This window comes from Solanum tuberosum, unplaced genomic scaffold (assembly GCF_000226075.1).
Source record: "Solanum tuberosum cultivar DM 1-3 516 R44 unplaced genomic scaffold, SolTub_3.0 scf00250, whole genome shotgun sequence".
In the NCBI taxonomy this organism is placed as follows: domain Eukaryota; kingdom Viridiplantae; phylum Streptophyta; class Magnoliopsida; order Solanales; family Solanaceae; genus Solanum; species Solanum tuberosum.
Genome location: NW_006239183.1, coordinates 11,709 through 20,730, shown reverse-complemented (window position 1 = coordinate 20,730; position 9,022 = coordinate 11,709). Strand labels below are relative to the sequence as shown.

Below are 9,022 nucleotides of genomic sequence, written 5' to 3'. Positions count from 1 at the left end.
AAAAAAAAAAATTTATACCCCTTTCGTTTTTTGTATTAGTTATTTATTTTTTCTTTTACGGATTCTTTATGAAATTATAAATAAAAACGATACCTTATTAATTTACTCCTTAAGAATTGTTTTTGCAATTTTACAAATTTTGTTTATATTTTTAAGAATAATTAATTATTAGTGTAATGAAAATAAAAATATAAATATAATTTAATTTGTTAATTGAAAAATAATTTTTAAAAATAATTTTTAGTAATGTAAATAATCAATACATGAAAGAAATATAATATCAAATGTTAAAAGTATGATGAATTAGACTAAATTTCACATTTTTTATAAATAAAATTATTTTCAAAAAAAAGAAGAAGAAGAGATGATAAAAAATTGAAGATTTCAATCAAAGAGAAAAAGTTAAAAAGGAAGAGAGAGAAATGGATTTGGCCCATTTTTCTGAAAATGGGACCCAATAATCCACTTGGCAAATTCTAAGAGGAGCCTCATACAACTTGTGTCTGCCACATCATATCTATCCCTCATCCATAATAAAATTTTTCCGTTCCATCAATTGCCATCCCTAGCAAAGAAAAGCTTCAATAGGTTTAGGAGGTATATATTCTTCTTCTTCATGGATTGAGATGGATAAACAAATTAAATATATATTTTTTTATAGAATTTTGTTGCGAGTGTAGTTCTAGCCGCAACCTATTTGACAATAGTGAAGATTTTTGTTGGAGAAATTTTTTTAGAGAGATTTTTTGTGTCGAGACATAAGTTTTGCAATTGAAGATTATGTGAAAAAAGTTGAGCAAATTAGTTTTGTCGGAATTTCAAGCCAAGGAGGAGATTTGTTGGGTGTTTGTCCTGAGTTTCTTACCATAGCTGGATCTTCTTTTTAGAAAAGGAAAACATGTAATCTCTATATTTGACTAGTTTTTTTTTCTTGTAGGAAAAGGTTTATGATTCTATAAATAGAGATTCATTCGTTCTAACATATCATCATTCACAACATAGTCCTAGGGGCTTTTAGAGTTTTGTCTAAGGTGAGAATTTGTGGGACACAAATGAAACGTTATCACTTGACCTCTTTGTATTCCAAGTGAATTTGAGTGAGGTTAATTCTCTCAATATTTTGTACTCTCGTATTTATATAGTGAATTGCTCGTCTCTTTTTGTGTATGTAGGTCGATTGACCGAACTACGTTAAATTTTTATGTACTATGGTATATTTCTCATTTGACTTTTTTTCCATGGTCTTTCAGAGTTTGATTTGCTACCTTTCGCATGACACTTAATTATTTTGACCCTAACTATTCGTGTTATATAATACAAATATAGTTTATAGACGGTAAATATCTTATATGATTGACCAACTGTCATATTATTTTTGAAAAATTATCGTCAAATATTATTTTTTAAAATGTTTGAGTAATTTTCACACTGAAGATTAACTATCAATAGGCGTTGGGGGTATATATTCTTCTTCTTCTGTTAAAAATAGCTTTATTATTGGCTGGATCAGAACGCCACTATAATCTTTGAAAGAGCATAAATTCTATTTTACTACTCTCTGTCTCTAATTATTTGTTCACTTTTGAATAGATACACCTATTAAAAAAATAATTATTGACATAGTGAGTTTAGTGTTTATCATTTTATTCTTATTAATTATGAAGTAGATGAATTAAAAACTTAAGATTTTCAAAAAATTCTACTTTGTTCAAAATAATTAATTGAGAGTATAATAGATAAAAAAATATTTTTTCTTAATTTGTTAAAATGAACAAATAATTAAAAGCAACTAAAAAAAATAATAAATAATTAGGGACAGAGGAGTACGTTTCCAACACGTCTACTTCCATCATTCTTGGGACACATGTTCCCTAGTTAACTTGTCTACTTTCAAAAAAGTTTATCTTTTACTCCCTCAATCAACTTGACCATATTCAAAACAATAATACTGTATTTTAAAAAGAATAGTCATTTGTTATCCTAGAGTAGATTTTATAGAGTACTCACTCTGTTTCAGTTTATATGATTTAGTTTTCTTTTTAGTTAGTCCAAAAAAAAAGAAGATATATTTTAAAATATTCATTTTATTTTTAATGAAATGATTTGTAGCTATACAAACATCAATCACTTATTTTAGACTACAAATTTTAAAAGTCATGCTTTCTTAAACTTAAATAAAATGAAACAGAGGGAGTATTACATATTATTATAAATATTGTTTTTTACTTTTATTGAAATTTTTTGAGTTGGAGTTGTAGATAAAATAATATTTGATTATAATTTTACAAATAATATTATTTGTTTGAATGTACTTTTCTAAAAAAAACATGAAATATGACTAAATATGGTTGTTTTCATAAAATAAAAAATTAGGGTAACATTTGGAAAAGGGGATATAGCAAAAGTAAAAATAAGATTTTGAGTGTTTTTCAAATTCCAAAATATATTTAAAATTTTCATGACTTAACACTAATTTTCATTTTTAAAAAACGGAAGAAAATAAAAAAATTCATGATCAAACATGTCCTAATACTAATTTGGCGAGACGTCTTACGAGGTGATCTTGCTATGTTGGAGAAATAATTCAGTTCAATTTTCACCTCATCAATCAACATTAATTGTCAATTTGAGAAGCATTCACTTTACACTTGTATTATTTTTATTTGATTACATTCTTGTGGATATTATATTCCATGAAAAGTAGAACAAATTATTAAATTTTAAACACCTTCATTATTGCATCACAATCTATGGCGGTGCAAAATATCGACCCTAGTTGAACGAACAGTTCTGGTCCTAGTGTCCTACGATAGAATAGACATGTTCTCTGTTTATCGACAAATTACAGAAATACAACCTTTTGGTTTTTTGGTTTTCCACTCGATGTCCGGAGTCTATATTAGAGCTCCAATTAAATTTGGATTACGCATTGCAGGGCCCATTCGGGGGTAGCGCTCCCAACATGATTTTCTCTATACTCAGGGCTCAAACTGAGACCTCTGATTAAAGATGAAACATTCCCTCTAGTGCGCCACAACTCATATTGGTGACATGTTCTCTTTTATTGCCTCCTAGTGGCCACGTAAACAATTTACAACTTTTATTCAAGACGAAATTAGAATTATTGTTTATTTTATAGATTCAATCGTACAAACTTTTAACTAATTTTAGTGTTGAATCCATTATAATTTTTAAGTTATGAGTTTATATTCATTATTTGTTGTAATTTTCTTATCAATATATCATCATACTTATATTAGTGACGAAGTCATAAATCTCGTTAAGAATATTCAAAATTTAATATATGTGTATGAAAAATAATTTTTGACCTATATATTTTATACAATTTTGTATATACATATTATAATTTTTCAATAAAAAGTATCCGATTAACCATTCCAAACTATATATAGTTACGATACTGATTTACAATACGTATATTATTAATCACTAGATCACATCATAGTTTGTCTTCATGGGAGAATGTACCACTTTTTGATTTATTTGAAGTATCCTAGTTGGTTATTATGCACGACACAAGTTAAATACTGTGAACCAGCTAAACTATGATTTAATAACTCATGCTAGAATAGCAGGCCGGTTTGTTTCATCAATAAGGTGATTGTATTTATTTATTTTTTGAAAAAATTTACATAAACATACAATTTAATTTATCATATTTTCTAAAAAGAATTACCATCTTAAAATAGAGGGGATGTTTTGCACAAATTGTCCTTATTTTGGGGTGGTCTTTGATTTTTGCCCCTCGAATAGGTGGCTTTTAATTTTTTCCCCTACTTCTCTTTTAACGAAAATTTGTTGTCCAAAATATTTGTAACTATGACCTACTTACGTTAGACAAATCTTGTTAAAAAATGTTTTCCCCGGGGGTTAAGATCAGTGCTATCTAATTTGCAAAGCAAATATTTACCTCGTAATATTTAAAAAAATCGCTAAGCACAAGTTATTCCCTATAAGGAATAAGTACATACTTCTAAACTTATGTTCATACTACTGAAATTATGTGCCAAGACACAAACTCATACTATTGAAGTTATGGCCTAAGCTACAAGTATATACTACTAAACTTATGCCCTTAAACACAAGTTAGTTAGGCATAAGTTTAGTTTTAAAACTTAATACGTTAAAATGTTCATACTACTGAACTTAGTCCTCAAAACACATGTCACGCCTAAGGCAAAAAAGAAAAAGAAAAGAGTAAGGTTTAATTATGCAACATGTGCCTAACAAAGTTGTGACCTTGCCCGTCGATTTTTGTAATTCAATATAACTATTAATATAAAAATAATTTAAAATATCAAATATTAATAAACCAACGTACAAGGTCGGTTTATTTGAAACTATATATTTTTAACTAAAACCAACTTGGGCCATTATTCTTTGGAATTTAGAATACACTCAAAAATCCATATTTTTACTTTTAATTTCACTTTCAAATGAAATAATCAAATATTATTTGTACAAATTATAATCAACAATTCCAACTTCAAAATTTCTAAAAGAGAGTGAAAAGATATTTGATTTCTATATATCGAAGCACCTAGATAATTAAATTGAAATAATAGCAATACTTTATTTTTTTTCAAAATATGATTCTGTGTTTGTTGTATATAAATTGGCAAATTAAAGGTGTGCAACGCTTACTTGGTTTTGTCCCCTTTTTCACACTTGGTACGGGAAGAGTAGACGAAAAAAAAGAAGAGCTAATTAAACTATACTAATGGGAAAATTTGAAAAGATGATATTTTGGTACATTCTATTACTTTTTCCCTCCATAGTATTAGGCAAGTGTACTTGTGATCGGGGATAACGATGATGAAGAAAAAAGCAAAACCAAGACAGTAGTTTACTATAAAGTGGGAGCCATCGCTTCCATTTTGGTAGCGAGTGCTATTGGGGTGTGTATTCCAGTATTTGGTAAAGCAATACCGGCCTTAAGCCCGGAGAGGAATTTCTTCTTTATAATCAAAGCTTTTGCGGCTGGTGTGATCTTATCAACGGGGTTTATACACGTACTCCCTGATGCATTTGACAAATTAGCATCACCATATTTGAAAGTGCGACTGTGGAAAGATTTTCCTTTCAGTGGATTTATTGCAATGGTTTCAGCAATAGCGACTCTGATGGTGGATACTTATGCAACTTCGTATTACAATAAGAAAAAAATGATAAGTGGAGTGGTGGTTCGGTCCGGAGATGAAGAAGCAGTTACTCATACTCAATCGCATCAACATGCACATAGTTCAGTACCGATGATGATGGGTGATTCTATCTTCGAGCTCCTTCGTTATCGTGTTATTTCTCAAGTAAGCCAATTTTTTATGTTATTACTATGACTTGATGATATGTTTAAGGCCACAAAATTAAATATTTTACGGTATGGTATGGTATAATATTTGTGGTGTGGAGCGCAGGTTTTGGAAGTGGGAATAATAGTACACTCTGTCATAATTGGAATAGCTTTGGGTGCTTCTGGAAATCTCAAAACTATAAGGACTCTTTTTGTTGCTTTGACTTTTCATCAATTTTTCGAAGGCGTGGGACTTGGTGGATCCATTGCTCAGGTAATTAATTTTCTCTATTTTTTTTTACATTAAAGGTGGGCAAGCCCTTTTTATTGAATGGACTATATCACATAAATTGAGTGGATGAAGCATCACCATATCGCCTGTTCGTGCCCCTTAAGTTTATCAAGATACTTCATTTAGACAATTATACCAAATCCTGTTTCAATTTAATATCTCAACTCCTAATAAAATGTTTCAGTTAGATATTTTTTGTTCAAAATTTATTCACGTGTGTTCTCATATGTTTACTAGGTAGTTAAGTTATAAATAAATAATTTCCTTTAATTATATACATTCATCTCAATAAGACATAAAATATCTCAAATATTTTTCACTTGAGTTTGATGCATCAAATAAAATGATATGACATATATATTTACATACTTAACTTATTATCTAATAGACGAATATAGATACATATTAAAAAGTATATATATATAAAATAAAAATATCTAATTAATACACCTTATTGAGTTAAGATATTCCATTGAAACATAACTTTGTTAGTTACATGTGTACAAATAGAATATGGGATTGAATCGATTGACTATGAAGCATTTTCTTTTTGTTTCTTTTCTAATTGTTATTTATTGGAATAGTGACCTGTATAACCTATGTTATACTCTTGTCACATTTTACTTTTTCACGTTCTTTTAAAAATCACAAATAAAAAAAAATATCTTTACTATTGTCTCCTTTATCTTTGATTTCTTTAATAAATTACATTTTATTCGAGAACAAGATCAAACTAATTAATAATTTTATTTTAAGAAAGTTTGGTTATTGTCGGTTTGTTTATTGTTGGTTTGATTTGGTTTTTCTGATTTTTTTCGGTTGAAAGTAATAAATACATATCTCAATAGACACAAACACCTAGTACATGAATAATTCACATAAAAGCTATTGTGGGTTCAATTAAACAATACTAGAGTTATTATTACACAAACAAAGTGATTCAATTAAGAGAAAGTATGATTATCTTATGTGAGGTAGGATAGATAAAGACTTTGTAATGAATTTTGATGGGCTTGGACTTAGGGTTGTAATAGTTGGGCCAACATTAAGTGTTAGGCTTGAGAAAATGATAAACTTAAAGACTTAAGTTAATTAAAAGGGAAATTTAACAAAAAAAATTTATTTTATTTATGAATAATATATAAATAATTATAAAATTTATATATCTAATTTCTCGGTTCGATTTGGTTATTTTTGTCATTTGTTTTTAGTAAAATCAAAATCAAACCAAATAGTATCGGTTTTCAAAATTTAAAACCAAACATAACCAAACCAAGCCAAATAAAATATCAGTTTCTTTAATCGATTAGATTCAGATTGTGAATCAAATTGATTTTTTAACCATAATCATAATCAGATTGCATGTGTTATATATATATGCCCTACGCTATTTGGCAAATAATTGTGAAACTGTTGGTATTTTATTATTGATTGGTAATAATAATTAATTAATGTATTAATGTGCCAACTGATAAAGTTGTTATATATTCCAAATGTAGGAAGATTTTATAAATTTATGTCATACATTTATTTGGCACTTTAATTTGCAGGCAAAATTCAAATCCCGTGCTGTGACTATAATGGCTTTATTTTTCTCGCTCACAACTCCAATCGGAATTGCAATAGGACTAGCAATAACAAAAGGATACAATGAAAACGATCGAAAAGCTCTCATTATGGAAGGAATATTTAATTCGGCTTCAGCTGACATCTTAATTTATATGTCACTCGTTGATTTATTAGCTGCCGATTTTATGCATCCAAGAATGCAAGGCAATGGAGAACTTCAATTAGGGGCTAATATTTCACTTCTTCTGGGTGCTGGCCTCATGTCTGTCATAGCCTTATGGGCTTAATTCATCTAACACAAATTATTATTAGCAATTTCACATTTTTTTTTTGTCTTTTACTTTTAATGTATTTCTTTTGGTAGTTAACTTAGAGATATACAAATATGACTATAAATCTTTTTATATAGAAAAAATAATGACGTCAAAGCTTGCATGATTATAGAACCTTATTACCAGACATATTTTGGGTGTTTAGGAGTTATTTTACAAAAAATAGATGATTTTCTTTATTTTTTATGTGTGTTAATTCATGAACATTTTGTTGATATGATTTTGCAACATCTTTATGGAAAATTCCGTAGGGAGTAGGAGCAGTATGTGAAGACTCACCATATTTACGGTATTTTTGGGCATTTAAGAGCCATTTTACAGGAATTAGGTGATTTTCTCAGTTTTTTTGTGAATATTAGCCCATAAATATTTTGGTGATATGGCTTCCAGTCGATTTTTTTGCAGAACCTTTACAAAACACTCTATAGGGAGTTAGGGGAGAAGTACGTGAAGCCTCACAATTTTTACAGCATTTTTGGGCACTTAGGAGTCATTTTTACAAGAATTATGCGATTTTCTCAATTTTCTGTGTCTGTTAGCCCAAGAATATATTTGTGATATGACTTCCATATGATTTTTTTATAAAACGTTTGCGGAACCCTCCATAGAGAGTTGAGCAAGCAATACGTGAAGTCTCGTCATTTTTATGATATTTTTGGGCATTTAGGAGCCATTTTACAAGAATTAAGCGATTTTCTCTGTTTTCATGCACATGAATGTTTTGGTGATATGACTTTCAGATGATTTTTTTGTAAACCTTTACGAAACCCTCCGTAGGGAGTAGTACCTGAAGTCTCACCATTTTACGACAATTTTGGGCTTATAGGAACTATGCGGTTTTTCTAAATTTTTCGTGTGTGTTAGACCATGAATATTTTTGTGATATGACTTCTGGCATTGTTTGCAAAACCTTTATGGATCACTCTGCGGGAAGTTGATGGAGCAGTACATGAAGCCTCATCATTTTTACGGTATTTTTGGCATTTAAGAGTCCTTTTTTGCATGAATTAGGCGATTTTCGCAATTTTTCATGGGTGTTAGCCCATGAATATTTTGATGACATTGCTTGCGGTAGATTTCTTCACAAAACCTTTATAGAATCTTGAATAAGGGGTTGGGGGAGCAATATGTGAAGTCTCATTAATTTTTACAACATTTTTTGGCATTTAAGAGGCATTTTATTAGGTGAATCCCTACTTATAAAGATTTCTTCCCAATCCAAAAAGGAGGAGAAAAATACACAGTTGTTTTCTTGAACCAAAACTCACATTAGTTTCTCCTCTTTTTTTTTCTAGAAAATAGAATTCTGACTTCTAGTGGATATGGGCACTATAGGGACCACTTAATTAATTACTGAGTCTTCCTATTATGAAAATAATTTCAAATAATTAATTTGAATTATTCTTACCATAATAAATTACAAATTATTCATTAGAAATTTGTAATTGCACTCCTCTATTTATATTTCAAAATTTCTCATTAAACCCTTATGTAATTCCCCATGTTAAGATTACAAAA

At 29.0% G+C, this 9,022-nt stretch overlaps 1 pseudogene; it reads left to right on the top strand.

The window, feature by feature from the left end:
• Positions 1-4,536: 4,536 nt before the first annotated feature.
• LOC102597128 (zinc transporter 5-like) lies at positions 4,537-7,644 on the top strand (annotated as a pseudogene).
• The last annotated feature ends 1,378 nt before the right edge of the window (positions 7,645-9,022 follow it).